We start from the raw sequence: 17,579 nt of genomic DNA, 5'->3' as shown, positions 1-17,579 counted from the left end.
TACCCAAAAATGTGCTTCATTATTTCTAGCTTAACTCTGATATTCTGAAATATCTATACAGTTTATTTACGGACATTTAAATTTTGTTGCGTGGTGGAAAATAAACATACCAGCGGACAGCACACCCTCAGTGGCCAGCATGATTGTTACATAAATTGTGTCACTTTGAAGTCAGAGAAAGAAAAGTAAAAAACAATCGCCATAGAAGACAGAGCCTGACATTTGACCTCTGTCTTCGTACAGAAAAAGTGAGCAGATAAGAAGAAGATTTAGAGGCCTGTTTACAGAAATCCAGGACTGGTGGAAGAATACATAAAATAATGTTTGGGCAAGGGAAGGGACACACTCAAGCTGGAGAGCCTAAAACAAATAAAGCCAGCAGATAGAAACCACAAAGTCAATGGTGAACAATGGGCAGATGCATTCCCAGGGAAGCTTTCAGAAGGTCCCCAAGATATTGCAGCTGTCTAAAAGGCTTTGACCCAAAAAGTAGCAGTACTAATACCAGACCTCTGCTATACTCAAAAGGAAGCTACATTTTCTGCCAACAAGAACACACACTAATAAACTGAGCATAAAAAAACAGTACAAACTACAAAGAAATTCTGAAACGTAAGCCACAGCGACATTACAGATGCACTCACTGACTGGCACTCATTAAAATATTTGTCTAAAGGAAAAAACAAAGGAACATCTAATGTACAGGTTGGCAACAGTGTTCCAATCAATCAAAACCCAAGGAACTGTTTGAATGCTGAAATCACAAACCTAAGTAGGCAACTGCATGGCTTTTAGATGCGCAGCGCAGGAGAGTGAAAATGGAAGGTAGGCCCCACTGGCTCAGAGCAGAAACAAACTTGAGCTGACGTTCGCTCAGTCGATGACAATAAACACTTGCGGCTTGCTTCCGCTTCCCATCAGCCCACTTCGCCTTAGAAATAATGGCCACAGACTCTTTGTGTACCCTGGTGCACCAGTTACGCTCTTGCAGTTACGCAACACACAAGACGTAGACCGTATTGAACGCCTTTGTCTTGCTCTCAGGTCTCTGCCAAAGTGCTGCCCTGTTTGGCATGGAGTCGTGGAAGTCCTTGGTTTGGGGTTTCATTTCACCTCGCGCAACAACTACACTCCACGCTGTTTTTTGAAGTGTAAAAGGCCATTTTATTAGGACAAGGTTGCCATAAGTCCAATTCGATTAACAAAACACAAATGCAACTCTATAACTTTTATCATAACAATAACTCATTCTCCCAATCCATTCCCAAACCATCTCACCTGTTTTGCTCCTCCCCTTTCTAACTGTAACCTCCTCCACACATCCATTCTCACCTTCACTGCCCTCTAAAACATCCTCTCTTGACTTTCTTCCGTTGCTCCTTGCATCCTGTGCTCCGCCATCAGTCACCTGTGTACCCCTCCCCCCACCGAGAAGTGGCTCCACCTGTATGTGACTTGCCCCCGTAGGGCGGTTACCTGCCCATTTCAATCTATCCCGTTCACCTTTCGTATCCCTCAGAATTTCCTGTGACACCATATGGACTTGTTCCATATTTTGCTAATCACATCCCGTAGCTTCATCATGTAGTATGCGTTCCCCATCCCGAAAGGTGCACCCCATAATCCTTTAACAGGACTGACTCCTCCAGCCTAAACCCCCCATGGGCAATCACCTTTACATCCTTTGTATGGCAGAAAACCCTCATAGCTCAGTTCAATTTTCTGCGTGCTTTGTCAATGGCCGCATGACTGATGATCCCCCTCCACACTCTACGAGGCACCAGCTCAGTCCGTATTAAGCATTTTCCAGCCAAAATTATTCTTCAACAGCTCCAGATCCCTCTGCAATGGCTGCAACAGTGCCAGTCCTGACACTCTCATGAAGTAATTTTCTCCTAGGTGTAAAACAAGCATATCTGGGAAGCCTCTCTGAGGTAACATCGTTGTCAACCATCGCCGTAAAGCACCCCAGCACATTCCCCCTTTACCCCACCAACAAATTTCATGATGGCTGCTCCTCAAACCCAGGGTACACCCATACACCTTCTGGTATGAATACTTGACTGCCCAGTGCACGAAAGAGTGTCCCACAATCCAGTTAACCGCCTTGGTTCCTGGTCCTCTCACGTAGCCTGTAGTATAAAGAGATGGTAATTAGCCTCCAGAAAACAAACCTCTTCATCACCCACCCGTCCTCTCATCCCCCGTTGTTCTACCTGCAGCTCCACCCTATATTTCTCACAACATCTGGAACGCCATCGTCCTATTTGCCGAATTTTGCCCCATTACCAACCTAAACGTGCCGCCGATGTGGATGTGCCTAAGCGAAGGAATGTGTCTTATAGTCAGCTGGCTCCCTACCCATCATGCGTAGTGCCCAGCGTAATACCGCCAGGAACTGAAAAGCCGTCACTCGCTCCCCGGAAGCATGACAGAAAACCTCCTTTTTGGGCTGTCCCCAATTTCCTGCCATTCCCACACCGGCCGCACCTCTCTGCACCCACTCTCCTTCAACCACACCCATCTTCCCCCACCCGCCTGATCCGTCTTGGAGTGGCTCAACCAAATTCCCAGTCTTCTTTGGTCCAAACGCACCTCACCATACGACAGCCTCGCCTGCCGTGGTTATCCCAACAATTCTGAGACGCTAAAAGCCCCAAAAAATATCCAGATCATGCATAATCTGAATATGGACACTTCATCTGTGTCATAACAACAATCTGGTAAAACCCCCAACAACTCCCTCAACAAGTCAAATGTGATGGCTGCTCTCAAAGCTTCCTCCCCTGCCCCCTGCTCCAGCCCCCAACCTTTCAGCATTCTACTCAGAATTTCATCCTTGGCGGGATCAAAACCATGATATAGCTTACTGTAAAATGATATCCCAGCTAACTTCCCTGCTATTGTCATCTGTGACAAACCTTTATCTATGCAACGTAACACAAAACTCAAAACTCCCTGTTCCACCCTTGACATGTGAGTCTGGGTTATGTCCCTGTTCTCGGTAGTGTGTGTACATTTTAGTTGTGACCGTTTGGCATCTGATGTTGCTTTTGTGTTCTGCTATGCAAATCTTAACGGCTCTCATTGTCTTGCCCATATACATTTTGCCACAAGGGCAGGTAATCAAGTAAATGCATCTGGGTGTGTTGCAGTTGGTATGTCTCCTCATAGTCCATGAGAAGGTGTCAGTCAGGTCTATCGTTTTCACCACCCTCGTTAGATCACAGACCACACAGTTGCCACACGTGTATGCTCCGTGACGGCGGGGCGGTCTCAGAGTGTTCTTTGGGTGTCATTCTGTCTGGTTCAGGGTCTGGTGTGCACAATCATATCTTTCAGGTTGCTCGTTCTCTTGAATGCGAATCTAGGGGGTGTGAATTCTAGTTCGCCTGTATTCGGGATGTCCCAGTGCTTTTTTAGGATTCCTTTTATGTATGTGGAGTGGGGTGTGTATTATGTAACACATGTTATTGACTCCGTGTGGGTTCCTTGTGTATGTTCTGCAAGAGTGTTTCTCTGGGGTTGTTCAGTGCCATCTTGGCGGCATCCTTAACCAGTTTGGCAGGGTATCCTCTCTGTTTTAGGCTGTTTTCAAGTGCCTTCACCTCAGCCTTATAACCACTGATTGTGCTACAGTTGCGTCTGAGGCGGAGAAACTGCCCAAAGGGGAGGTTATCTCTAAGGGCCCTCGGGTGGTGGCTTTGGTATAGCAGTAACCTGTTCCTGTCGGTGGGTTTTTTGCACAGGTTGGTGTTCAGACCCGTTGGTGTCAGCTGTAAATTGAGATCTAAAAAGGGGATATTTGTTTCAGAAATGGTGTGGGTGAACCTGAGATATTGATTTTGTGTATTAACCCACTCACAGAATTCCTCGTAGGTGGTACGGTTGGCCTTCCAGAACACCAGAATATCATCAATAAACCTCTTCCATAAGGAAAGGTTATTGATGTATGGGTTATTGGCATTTCTGATGGTGTTCTCTTCGAATCTGGCATGTAGAGGCAGGCCACACTCGGAGCAAAGGTACTCCCTATTGAAGTGCCTTGCAACTGGTGGTACAGCTGTATCTGGTACTCAAAATAGTTCTCAGTGAAGGCCATTGTGGCACAATTCATGAAGGAGGTGGGTGTAGGGGAGCTCCAGTCTTCCTTCCTAAGCCACATCTCTACTTCACTGAGGGTCTCTAGTTGGGGGATATTTGTGTAGAGTGCTTCTACGTCAAGGGTGAGCAGGAGATTGATTTCAGTTGTGTCTTGTATCTCCTCTATGATACACAATATGTTGGTAGTGTCCCGTACATATGAGGGGGTTTTCTTAACGATGGGCTGTAAAAACAGCCCTTTAGTCCCTCTTCGTTGAGAGACAGGCTATGTCTCCTGCCTCCGCGCTTCGGCTGCAGCGTCTTGCTTTGGCCCCGCCAACTGGGCCCAGACGACTTGTTTGCGGTTGGCGGCTCGTTGCAGCATGCTGCTGCCGCCACACCCACTGACACGTACCGCGGGGGTCGGACCATGCCGGCCCACACCTGTTCCAGCACGCCGGGTCGGAGGAGGGCCGCTTGGCCTGCCTGTCCCAGCACCCGCAGCGCCTCATGCACCGCGTCGCTGTCTGGTCCGGCCATCTCGACGCCGATTGGCAAGGTAGGCAGTCTTACTGACCCCCCACTTTGTGCTGCCTCTAAAGGAAGGGGCCTAACTAACTACTACCTGAACTAACTGCTATAACTAACTTTCTTTCCCCTAACTCGGTGGTGCGAGGTTTCAGGAAAGAGGCTGGAACCTCTCTTCCTGACACATTTATAGACCACCCCTGGCCCGCCTCAAACTCCCTCCTTTGAAACCCCCCTCCCACCTTGTTCTTCCGGCCTGCACGAAGTGACCCGGGGGAAGACTGGTCTACAACCCTTGCTTCCCCAGGGGCCGGCATTGTGGAAGTTGCTCTTTCAGGCTTTTCTGTTCACAGTTCCATGCCTTAAATTCCATGTGATACAACACTTTCTGTTCTTCAGTCGCTCTCGCGCCTTCAGTTTTTCATGCTGCACCCTCTCTCTGCTTTAATGTTTCTCTGAAGATTACAATTGGTTTGTTTCTATGACATGCCCTCCCTCATGTTCTTAAACATTGAGTTATTCTGTAAGGAATGCTGAACACCTCCTCTGTGCATGCATATGTCTCTGTATAGTATTTATTATATATGGCAACCCTAGCTGAAAGGCACTGCAGGTCTGTACAAGGTCCAAGGCAAAGACATTGTCAGTGCGTGATTGGAGGGGTGGATAGAATCTTACAGCCAGAGGCGTTGCTTAGTCAAAAACGTTAGGGTGTGTGAGTCTGAGATTTCCCAACTTGCAACATGGGGGACCCAACTGAAAAGAGTCACGACGGGTTGAGGTCACTGAATGGCAATAACGAACAAGCTTAAGGGCCTTCGTTTTAAGTTATTCAGTAAAGCAAGGACATTCTTGGTACAATAATATATATATTTTTTTAATTCAAATCTTTTTATTGAAGATTGGATAAAATTGAAAATAAAGACAACACAATAAATCTTCCAATGTATAGATGGATATAGTGTCGGCACAATGACTCTTACAATAATCAAAATCAAAGAAATAAGAAAAGGAGGAAAGAGAAAAGGAGGAAAAAGAGAAAGAAGAGAGAGATAGAGGACAGCTGTATCAATATATCAATAGCATTCGGTTTACAGAAGCCTGGGTCGCGGTGTAGGCAACAGTAATTACACAGTAAAGCATAGACAGTAAGACATACTAAATTCTATATAGACAAACAGTCCGTTGAAGTGTGCATCATGGAGGTTCAAAGTGGGAGGATGACACATCTAGGGAGGACCACAGTTTGTTACAATAATATAATCTTAAACCACAACACAAGTTAGCATAGAACTCAAAGTGTTAACAATGTAAAACAAAGCTGCACATTTTCAAAATAAATGGCAATCATATAGTGAATCCAAATGTATTTAAAAAAGATCCTATTTGATTTCCTTTCTGTCTTGCTGGGCTGAATACATCAGGCGTGTACTAACGTAGCACAGCACAAGCATGGAGAAGACAGAGATATGCTAGATCTTCAAATGCGAACCAGTTCTGTGAAGCTCGATTTTAATGACTGGGAGATAAACATTCAGGGGGATATCTGCAAAAAAGTGGCGGAGCGTGTCGTTAGCCTCCTGGGCTTAACACCTCTCTTCTCTACTTCGGAAATGCAGGGCTGCACCATATTTACAAGAATGTGGTGGTGCCTTGCGTTTCCCCCTGCGATGGCGCTAAGATTAGCAACTTAGCGCCAACGCAGGTACCCTTGCACCATAGTGCAAGGGTGTCTGCCTGCAGGGGAAGATTGTTTATGTGTAGGAAGGTGTCCCTTCCTGCACATAAACAATCCTAAAATGCCATTCTGTCACTTTTATGCGTGCTGCTTCATGCAGCACACATGAAAGTCACAAAATTGCATTTTTTTTAAAGGATTGTTTATGTACAGGATGGGACACCTTCCTGTACATAAACAATCCATGGCATTTTGCTTTTTCCATGTGTGCTGCAAAAGGCAGAACACATGGAAAAAGAACAAACAAGAACATTTCTCCTCGTTTTACCAACTTAAGGTCAGGTTTTACCTGGTCTTAATTTTGACACTGCTTCCTATGTATGCAACCCTTGTACATAGGGGGCAGCGTCACAATGAATGGGTGTTGCAGTGGAAAACCCACCGCAACACCCACTGCCCAGCCTTAACGCTGCCTTGTAAATATGGTGCAGCCCCTGTCGCCACCACAACGTCCATATAAGTGCTGTTGTGGTGGTGATAGGGGCTTGTACATATGTCCCTCAGTGTTTTAAGTTTCATCCTACACTCAGGTCTCAGCGTCACAAAAGGACAAAAAGTTAAAATGAAAAAGAACACTTTAAAAGGAACGATTCTGTCTCTTTTTTTAAAAATTGTCTCTTGTTTAAGCAACTTATTCCGATTCTAGGGTCAACATTAGAGACACCTTCCTGTACATAAACAATCCATGGCATTTTGATTTTTCCATGTGTGCTGCACAAGGCATCACACATGGAAAAAGAACAAACAAAGAGAACATTTCTCCTCGTTTTGCCAACTTAAGGCATTCTTTCATTTAACAAAAAGTATGACATTGTAAGAAAGAAAACTTGTTCAGTGAGTGTTGCCATGGCCACAGAGGACTCTATCAGGCGCAAAAATATCATACTGCCCTGTATTGGTACAGTTGGGCACATGAATTGCGGGGATACCAGGGGACTCCAAGGGGGCAGAGTGCCGATCATCATTCACATGCGCAATCACACTCCCTCCCTGCCCATGTTTGTCTCATCCCGAGTGTTGCAGGAGAAGAAGCCAGTAACCACCTCCTGCCAGAGCTACAGGATTTCTGCGCAGACCCCTTGACACTTCTGTCTGCAGTGCAGCCCCTTCCGCTTCAGCCATGTACCTACCTCTCTCCTCCATCTACTATAGGCGGGCCTTGTGGTGATTTCCAATGGCGTGCTATATCTTTATGAGCTATTCCTAGAGTCAAGTCTAGGAGCCTATCCCCTACTTTGATCTCTGGCTTCCATTTGTATAGAATAAGCAGGTCTTACTTGAGTGCGAAATCCCTTATATAACAGAAGACAAGAGGCGTTGGCAAAACAGGAACAGTTTGTTTAATCAAGTATTACGGCCTGGAGAACATTTAAAGGATCAAGGTCTGAGGACTGTCTTAATTTTCAATCAGTCTGTCCTTCTTTTATACCAAACATGATGGGTTTTAAAAGTTTTCCGACGTACCATATACGGTGAAGAATATTGGTCTCTTTGGAGTCGTAAATTAATTGTCTAATAATTACCACAGGTGGGTCTCGATCTAATGTAGACACAATGCGGCCAGTGGATAACATGTCCAAATGTCTGGCATGGGGAGCGCATGATCACTGCTTGCGCTAGGTCCTGATTGGCTAATTCTTCCTAACTTATGTGGCATCTGACTTTTTATGGTGTTTTAGGAGTGTGCGTACCCCCTACGGCCATGTGTGCTTCATTAGGCCACTCACCTGTGACCATTTCAATGTTACTGCACCTATCCGTGGGATTGATCTAGAGTTTCCTGCCCAAGCATTTATCTGCTAGCTATGTACCCTCCCACCTGTGACCTATCAATCATCACTCCTGGGCCTTGGCCTCAGGGCCTGGTTGACTACATATTTGCGACTCAAGGTTGATGTGGAGATCACAATGGACGATTCTTTTGATAAGGACTTTAATTTAATATTCATCGATTTCCATATAAACACAAGCATATCTCTGCTGTGTACGGCAACATGCGACCAAGAGTACACTCCAGGTCTGTCACCGCCTGTGTCAAGAAGCGCTCTATGACTAGGCAACTCCATACCATGTATGAAAGGTTTGCATCTACCAGAACCCACTAAAGGCAGCTCATGTCGGTGCCCTGGAACATGAAGTTCCGCCTGTGTGGTGTTAGTTATGTACAATGCAGGTAGTAGAATTGGGTAAATTTGAACCTTTTGTTTTGCAGGTGAACTTATCTGAGCATTCTAAAATGTGGTCCCGTTCCTTCCCCACAAAGGCACTACCAAGTATGTTCTCCCATTTATCCCTTTGAGCTGGTAACTCATGCAACCCATGGTGATTGCCATTTTATACAACCAGGGGACAAAGGGACTTCCCTGCCAAAGGTCAGCAAAGTCTGCAGTAACTTGTGGACAGGGGGGTTCCAAGCCAGAGCATTTTACAATTGCTGTACTGCTGCAACCAGTTCACCATATGTCCGAAACTGTGCGCCCGGGAGGCCACTGTCTCCAGCTCCTCCATAGTTCAAAAGAAGCTATCAGAGTAATAGTCGCCAAGAGTTTCCACACCAACCACTGTCCACCCTTTTAATCTTTGGGCTGTAATGTATTCTCCCCTGGCCTCTGAGAACCCCACCAGTGGTATCGCTGTGGTGTAGAGTTGAGCTGATCTCACCAGCCTGCAAGCACCACCCGAACATCTAAGCGGTATACTCAGAAGCCGGGGCCCAGTGGTTAGGACCACTTTGAGCCCCAATAGCATTTCCAGCAATGCTCCTTCGTTGTGGGCTGTTTCATAAATCTCTTGGCTTATTCATAGTTAGTCCCACCATCCAGTGGGTGACCTATTGCAGTAGCTGCATAAAGTAATACAGTTCAAAGTCCGGGACTCCCAGCCTCTCCTAGCTGTCGGCCTCTGAGCGTATGCAGGGACCCCCAGTTACATTGTCTGTCCCATATCAGCTCCTGGAGCAGCCGCCAGTGGCTTTAAACCATTCCTGTGGCACTCGGATCGGTAGGTTTGCAAAGTAATAGAGGACTCTGCCTTGTTGGGAATCTTCAGCATCCTCCAGAATGCTACCATATTTCAGAGAGCACTGAGTGCTCTCCCAAGGTTGCTCTCTTGGATGTCATTATTCATGTGATAGATCTGTACTCCTAGATATTTGAGCGTTCTCGGTTCCCACTTGAGGGCAATATTTAACACTGCTTCTGGGGGCTCCATCAAGCCAGGGGATACAGGGAAAGAGCATGATTTCCTACAGTTGGTTGAAGACCAGAGACATGGCCGAACTCCTCCAAAAGGATTGCTCAGGAGTGCTCCCCATGGAATACCCATGCTCGTGTCTCTCAAAAGAAGGAGCATATCGTCCGCGTACAGTGAAACTAAAAACTCCCTGTCACACAATGAGATTTCCTTTCTCCTGACCCCACTCCTACATCAAGCATGCAAATGGCTCGACACCAGTGCAAACAGCATGGAGGAGAGAGGACAGCCCTGCTGTGTACCATGGTGGACCCCAAAGGTGAGCGAGATACACCTACCAGTATGCACCAGTGCAGTCACCTCCATGTACAATAGTGCGACCCATCAAGCCCATCCATCTCCTAGGGCCTTCCAGGTCATGCCTGCCTGAAGGTAGTTCCATTGCAAAGCATCAAATGCCTTCCTTATGTCCACCGAGAACACTAGCACCTCTGGCAATTGTTCAACATCAGCCTCATCTAGCACCCTGTAGAATGGAATAATGTTATGCGATGTGTAGCAGTTATGTAAGAATTGTGATCCTCATGCACCAGGGCCACCAGATGAGGCTGGTGCCTGTTTGCCAGGACCTTACTTAGGATTTTATATTACAGGTTAAGCATCAACAAGGGAGATATGCCATTGCATCCAGGGCATCCTCTGCATGTTTAGGGTTAGAGACTATGAGCACCTCCCTGGTTGTCTCCAGCAGATGAGCACAATCCAGTGCCTCAGCGTACAACTCAATCAACCGTGGGGCCAAGTGGCTAACGTACTCCTAATAAAATTCGGCTGGTAGGCCATCTGTCCCTGGTGTCTTACCACCTGGTAGGTTCTTTATGGCGGTCCCCCGGTCCCCAAGAGGGGCACCCACTCCCTGTTCCTCAAGCGCCACCTGCAGAAGAGTCACCCAGTTTAAGAATTTGTCGAACATTTCCCTTGCTACCGGATTGTCTGCTCTGTACAGTTTCCTATAATGGGACATGTATATCTGTTTGAGAATTATACCAGTTCTCCTGTCGGCGGTCAGCCATGTAATAGGCTTCCCCCTGCCTCTTCTCTTTTTGAGCCACGCCAGCAGCCACCTAGCTTGTTTCACCTCTGCATCTGCTGTGGTAAGATACTCTGTCTCTTTTAGAGAGCTGCCCCCCCTGCACTCAGTAGCAGCTGGCATGAATCGCGGGTGGAGGGAGGCGGGGGGGGATTCGCCCAGGGAGTGTGTGGGGGGTTAATTTAATAAAAAACATTTTTTTTAACTTGCCTTCACCTCCGGTGCCGGTCTTCTGCATCGTGCCTCCTGCTCTCTGCTCACAGGAAGCAGAGACAGGCAGCCTCTCTCTCTTCCCCAAAGCCAATCACAATGCTGCAATGGCAGCGTTGTGATTGGCTAGGACGCCGTCCTTACAGGCGTCTATGGGGAGGCTGTTTTCTTCATGCAGGCTGCGCACCAGCCTACATGAAGAAAACGGAGAGTGCTATGACTGGTTTGGTAGGCCCTGGGGCTGACCAAACAGTCAGCGTCCATAACATTGGGCTAGCCACTCCTCACTGATGCCCACCCGCCCCACCCCCAACCAGGCATACCATTCTTCTGCTTTCTCGCAGTGCAAGAAGCAGAAACGTAAAATGATATTTATACCAATATACGTGCCTGCTTCTCCCACGCTTCGACGCCCGCGTGGAGGAGTCACCCCTGTCTGCACTGCCGAGTGCCTCCAGTGCGCTTCTCTCAGATGCTGGAGAGTCTCAGGATGGCATACAAACTCATTTTCAAGGGACCAAATGTTCCCCACCTGAAGGGTGAGCTCTGCTTGGAGAGAGCAATCTAGCACCTCCGGCTGACCAAGGGAGTACCCCCATACAACTGCCTTAAAGTCATCCCATTCAAAGTTGACATCCATGGCTGTATGTGCATTGTTAGAAAAGTAATCCGCCATTAAATCGGCCAGAGGGTCTCTGAAAGTGGACTCACTCAAATAGGGTTGAGTCACTAGGTGGGTATAGGTGACAAGTGTTTCCCCCAGTCCAGTCCAACCTGCAGGGGATTTTGGTCCGATAGTGTATGCCCCAAGCATTCAGCTCGGCCAATCTGGACAGCAAGTTCCACGGTGCACAGTACAGTATCTAATCGCATGTGCAGGTCATGCACGTGGGAGTAAAAGTAGTGTTCCTGCCACCCTGGGTTGTGATTCATCCATACATCCCTGAGGGCCCAGTTATCTTGCCAGTGACAGATATCTTGGGCAAGTCCCACCACTGGTGAGTCTGCAAAGAGGGAAGTGGATCTGTCTAGTGCAGTATCTACATCCCCATTGTAGTCCTCCCCAGTAGCTTCGGTAAAGCTCGATGACATGAGAGGACCCTGGAAAGCTCTGCAAAGTATTGCATTTGTCCCACATTTGGGTCGTATATGCTGTCCACCAATAGCTGGAACCTCCCCACCAAGATCGCATAACGTCCCTCCCCGTCATCATATATCTGTTCAATCTCTATGAGGATTTCCGGCCTGACCAAACCATTGCTCCTCTAGAGAAAGCAGAATACCCTGTTGCCACCAAAATGCCCCTCCACCTTCTCTACAACCTGAGTATCTCAGGCTCTGCCAAGTGAGTTTCCTTGAGAAGGGCCACATCGACATTTCTATGCTTCAGGAAAGAAAGAATTTAATATAGTTTGTGGACGGAGCCATCCTCCGAACATTCCATGTGAGAAACGAATAGTGCATTGACTTCTCAATCATACTGGATTCAAGTGTTTTGATCTTGTCTGCCACACCCATCCCCCTCTATAGGATGCAATCATGCAACCATTCGTACACACTGGGCTATAAGAGTAAAACATTCACCAACTCTTCCCCCCCTAGGTCAGAGTAGCAATGGCATTCCAGCCAAAGGTATGAATACCAAATCCCGAAAACCAGTCTGCTGTAAGGAGGTTTCCAGCTTGGGGAGGTCGTACTTGCGGCTGATATAGGTGATAAACCACCACCGACTGTTATGTTATGTTAGCTTGGATTTGTATAGCGCATAATCACCGGCAGTGATTATCACGGACTTCATCACTCCACACGCGCTCCCCTCCGAGGATTACATCCTTTTGGGAGACCTCAACTTTCACCTTGAAAAGAACAACGACCGCAACACCACCACCCTCGTGGACAACCTCACCAACCTCGGACTTAAACAACTTGTCACTACCCCCACCCACATCGCAGGTCACACACTCGACCCTATCTTCACCTCCAGCAAACATGTCTCCTTCAGCCACACCACAGCTCTCCTTTGGACTGACCACAGCTGCGTTCACTTTACCTACAACAAGCCCACATCCAACAACCACCCCCAACCCACTCTGCAAAGAAACTGGAACAAAATCACCATCGACCAGATCTCCTCATCGCTTCTTCAAAACCCCCCAGCCCACTCCTCTAACCCAGACCAAGCAGCCACCAACCTCACCCAATGGTTATCCAACAGCGCCGACATCCTAGCACCACTGAAAAAACGACAAATCAAACTAGGCAGCAAGAAGGCCTCCTGGTTCAACGATGATCTTAAGAAATCCAAGAAACTCTGTCGCTCCCTTGAGAAGACCTGGAAAAAAGACCCAACCACCAGCACCAAGGACGCCTTCAAAAACGCCACACGCATACACCACCAACTAATCCGGAATGCCAAGAAAGCCGCTTTCAAGGACCGACTAGATAACAACGCCCACAACAGCAAGGAATTATTCATCATCGTCAAGGAATTTACCAACCCCTCAGCCAACTCCAACGACATCACCCCCTCTCAAGCCCTCTGCGACTCCCTAGCCTCATTCTTCCACAACAAAATTGCAGACATCCACAACAGCTTCGACAACCGACCCAAAGACCAACCCACCCAACCCCCTGCAGGACCCCCACCTCCCCTGAACATCCTCAATGACTGGAAGCCAATCTCCACTGAGGACACCATCCGTCTGATGAACTCTATCCACTCAGGATCCCCCACAGACCCATGCCCTGACCACATCTTTAACAAAGCAGACTCCATTATAGCACCGCACCTCCGAGACGTCATCAACTGCTCCCTCAACTCCGCAACCTTCCCGGAAAGCTGGAAACATGCCGAACTCAGCGCCCTCCTGAAGAAACCCTCAGCTGACCCCACTGAACTCAAAAACTACCGCCCTATTTCACTCCTTCCATTCCCGGCCAAAGTCATCGAGAAAGCAGTCAACAACCAGCTCGCCGCATTCCTCGAAAACCAACAAATCCCTCGACTCCTCACAATCCAGCTTCCGAGCCAAGCACAGCACCGAAACCGCCCTCATCGCAGCAACAGACGACATTCGAACTCTACTGGACAATGGAGACACAGTCGCCCTCATCCTCCTCGACCTCTCCGCAGCCTTCGACACGGTCTGTCATAGCACCCTTTTACAACGCCTCAGAAACGTCGGAATCCAAGGAAAAGCACTGGAATGGATCACCTCGTTCCTCACTGGAAGAACCCAGAGAGTCCGCCTTCCACCATTCAAGTCAGAAGCCACTGAAGTCATCTGCGGCGTACCACAAGGATCTTCACTCAGCCCCACCCTCTTCAACATATACATGAGCCCCCTCGCGGTCATCGCACGCCAACACAACCTCAACATCATCTCCTACGCCGACGACACTCAACTGATCCTATCACTCACCAGAGACCCTAACACTGCCAAAACTAACCTGCATGAAGGAATGAAAGAAGTAGCCGAATGGATGAAGCACAGCCGTCTGAAACTGAACTCAGACAAAACAGAAGTCCTCATCCTAGGCACCTCCCCCTCCGCCTGGGATGACTCTTGGTGGCCATAGGCCCTTGGAAAAGCACCCAACCCAACGGACCACGCACGGAACCTGGGCATCATCCTGGATTCCTCACTCTCGTTGAACAGACAAGTCAACGCTGTTTCTTCATCTTGCTTCAACATTCTTCGCATGCTCAAAAAAACATTTCGCTGGATCCCCACCGAAACTAGAAAAACAGTCACCCACGCTCTGGTCACGAGCCGACTGGACTACGGTAACACCCTCTACGCCGGTACCACCGCCAAACTCCAGAAAAAACTCCAACGCATCCAGAACGCTTCAGCCAGGCTCATATTAGACATCCCGCGTAAAGAACACATCTCTGGTCACCTGAAAAACCTCCACTGGCTCCCCATCAACAAGAGGATTACTTTCCGCCTCCTAACCCACGCACACAAAGCACTCTACGAAATCGGACCCGAATGCCTCAACACACGATTGTCCTTCTACACTCCCCCCCGCCAGCTACGATCCTCCAACCAAGCCCTTGCCATTGTACCTCGCATCAACAAAACCACCATGGGAGGTAGATCTTTCTCCTACCTGGCGGCTAAAACCTGGAACTCACTTCCCACTCACCTTCGCCTTACTCAGAACCACCTAGCATTCAGAAAGCAACTTAAAACGTGGATATTTGACAATTAATCCCCCACCTTTCTCCTAGCGCCTTGAGACCCTCTGGGTATGTAGCGCGCTATATAAATTTATTGACTTGACTTGACTTGACTTAGCACTTTGAGAAGGTAGCCAACCCATCAGCAGTTGCAAACGCAACACTTGGAGGGCTTTTATGCTGAGTCCAGGGTCTACCTAAACAGCAGAGTCTTGAGTTGTTTCCTGAAAGGGAGGAGTGTGGGTTTCTTGTGGAGATTTGCAGGCAGACGAATCCATAGTTGGGGAATTAAAACAAAAAAGGCTCTAGCACCTTTAGATGTGATTTCAAACCGGGGATAGACCAGGAGGCCTGCCTCGGACAACCAAAGTGTACGTCCTTGCACGTAGTGCCCTAGGCGTTCCTTGATGTGAACTGGAGCCTGGCCGTGAACAGCTTTGTGGGTGATGCAGAGGCATTTGAACTTAGCTCTCTGTTTAATGGGGAGCCAGTGCATCTGTTGCAACAGGGGTGTAGCGCGAGCTCGTCTGGGAAGCCTGAATATCAGCCTAGCTGCATCATTCATGGTCACCTCCAGCTTTTTGATAAGTTTCTCTGGGAGACCAATATATATGGCATTGCCATATTCCAGTCTGGACACGATTATAGCTGACACGACCATTTGTAGGGTGGCTGATGAGAGGGGCGGGGTAAGTTTCTGCAGCTGTCTCAATAAGCCCGCACATATTCCGACCACAGCAGAGACTTGATTAGCCATAGAGAGGTTGGCATCAATTTTGATGCCTAAGCTTTTTACAACCGGAACTGGCGTAGGGGTGGTGCCCAGCTCTTGTGGCCAGAAGAGGTCACTCCAGGGATTATTTTTAGAGGAAATGACGAGGACCTCAGTTTTATCAGTGTTAATTTTTAGCAAGTTGGCTGTCATCTAATTGACCGTGTGTCTGAGTATGTTTTGCACACGGGTGTGGGCTTGAGGGGAGTTATCGATCTGGAGAATCAGTTGTGTGTCTTCGGCATAGTTAAATACTTGGTAGTCCATGCGCATCAGTGCGACCACAAGTGGCTGGAGGTAGATGTTGAACAGGAGAGACGACAGTGCTGATCCCTGGGGGACACCACAGGTGAGTGCACCATTTTTCGACACCTGCTCACCCAGTTGGACCCTTTGAGAGCGAACTGATAGAAATGATTCAAGCCATTGGTGTGCCAGCCCACGGATGCCCAGAACGAAGAGTCATGCCAGAAGCTGTGGGTGACTGACCGTGTTGAACGCCACTGACAGATCCAATAGGAACAGGGCACTCGGCTTTCTATTATCGGCCCTGAGCCTAAGTTCATCCAGAACTGACAGCATCACCAGTTCTGAGCTGTGATGTGCCCTAAAGCCGGCTAGCCGTACCTGCAGTAGCAGTTGTTCCTCAAAAACCAACGAGAGTGTTTTGAAGACATGTTGTTTCACTACTTTCGCTAGGAAAGGGAGCTGGGAGATGGGCCTGTAGTTCTTTACATCTGCCCTGTTTTTTTTTTAGGTAGATGACCCTGGCTTCCTTCGAGCTGGTGGGCATACAGCCTGTCACCAGGGAGCGATTGAGCTTATAAAGGATCTCCCTCTCGATCCCGGGAAGGGTCATTCGAAATACCCTTGGGGGACAGGGGTCTGCCGGAGAGCCTGATTTAACATGGGTCTTCAAGAGTGATTGGGAGGCTAGGTCTAAGCTAGGAAAAGAGTTGAGTTGCTTGCCATGGATGCGGGGCTAGATCCCATTCAAGGGGGCACTGGTGGGTTCAAATGTTGCCCATATCTTCTAAAAGGTCCTTGACTTTTTTAAGGAAGAAGGCCTGAAACTTGTTACTGACTGCCGGCTTGGGTATGGATTTCTGAACTGATTTCTGGCTTCTGAAGGTTTTCTTTCTGTTTATTTGTGGCATCTGTGATTCTTGCCTCATGTTCATGCTGTATAACACTCCTTAGCACGCGTATATCAATTTTCGGAGTGTTAGTAAGTACAAACATAAATAATAGGCAAGAAATTCTTCTTCTTTCTTCTTTGTCGTTCAATTTAATATGTGCAAATCTTCACGAATTGCGTTATTAAGATGCCGAGTACGCTTTTTGGAGGGTACTCGGCATCTTAATGACACAGTGGCATCGCGGAGGAAATTTTCTACATTGGAGCGAGCTCTGAGAAGAGTTTTGATTTGAAGGATTAGATACCAGCAAAATATATTGAACACTGACTCCACCACACCGGAAACACATTGTCAGTTGGAAATATCACCACATAGAAAAAAAGTTCTTACACAAGAAATAGCCTTGAGAAAGTTGCGGGACGACCTCCCGGTTGCGACGAAACATGTGTTGGCTGTAGAGAACATTTTGTGAAGATTTGCACATATTAAATTGAATGACAAAGAAGAAAGAAGAAGAATTTCTTGCCTATTATTTATGTTTGTACTTACTAAAACACGTTACGTACATGTGTTACTCCAAAATTTGATATACGTGTGCTAAGGAGTGTTATATGATCTTGACGGCTGAGGCTTGTCCTGGG

The 17,579-nt window shown here is 47.7% G+C and overlaps 1 protein-coding gene across 4 annotated transcripts in view; it reads left to right on the top strand.

The window, feature by feature from the left end:
* Positions 1–17,579, top strand: part of LOC147701464 (DNA-directed RNA polymerases I, II, and III subunit RPABC5-like) — a 72,336-nt gene that overhangs the window by 29,100 nt on the left and 25,657 nt on the right. For 2 of the 4 annotated variants that reach the window (XM_086930140.1, XM_086930141.1), the window contains exon 2: positions 3,868–3,936. The exons of the other annotated variants lie outside the window; for them this stretch is intronic. The gene's annotated coding sequence lies outside the window, so the exon portion shown is untranslated. The remainder of the gene's footprint in view (positions 1–3,867; positions 3,937–17,579) is intronic. 4 annotated transcript variants of the gene reach the window in all.

Source organism: Lissotriton vulgaris, chromosome 7, assembly GCF_964263255.1.
Source record: "Lissotriton vulgaris chromosome 7, aLisVul1.2, whole genome shotgun sequence".
NCBI classification, from domain to species: Eukaryota; Metazoa; Chordata; class Amphibia; order Caudata; family Salamandridae; genus Lissotriton; species Lissotriton vulgaris.
This window is presented reverse-complemented; position numbering and strand designations above follow the sequence as displayed.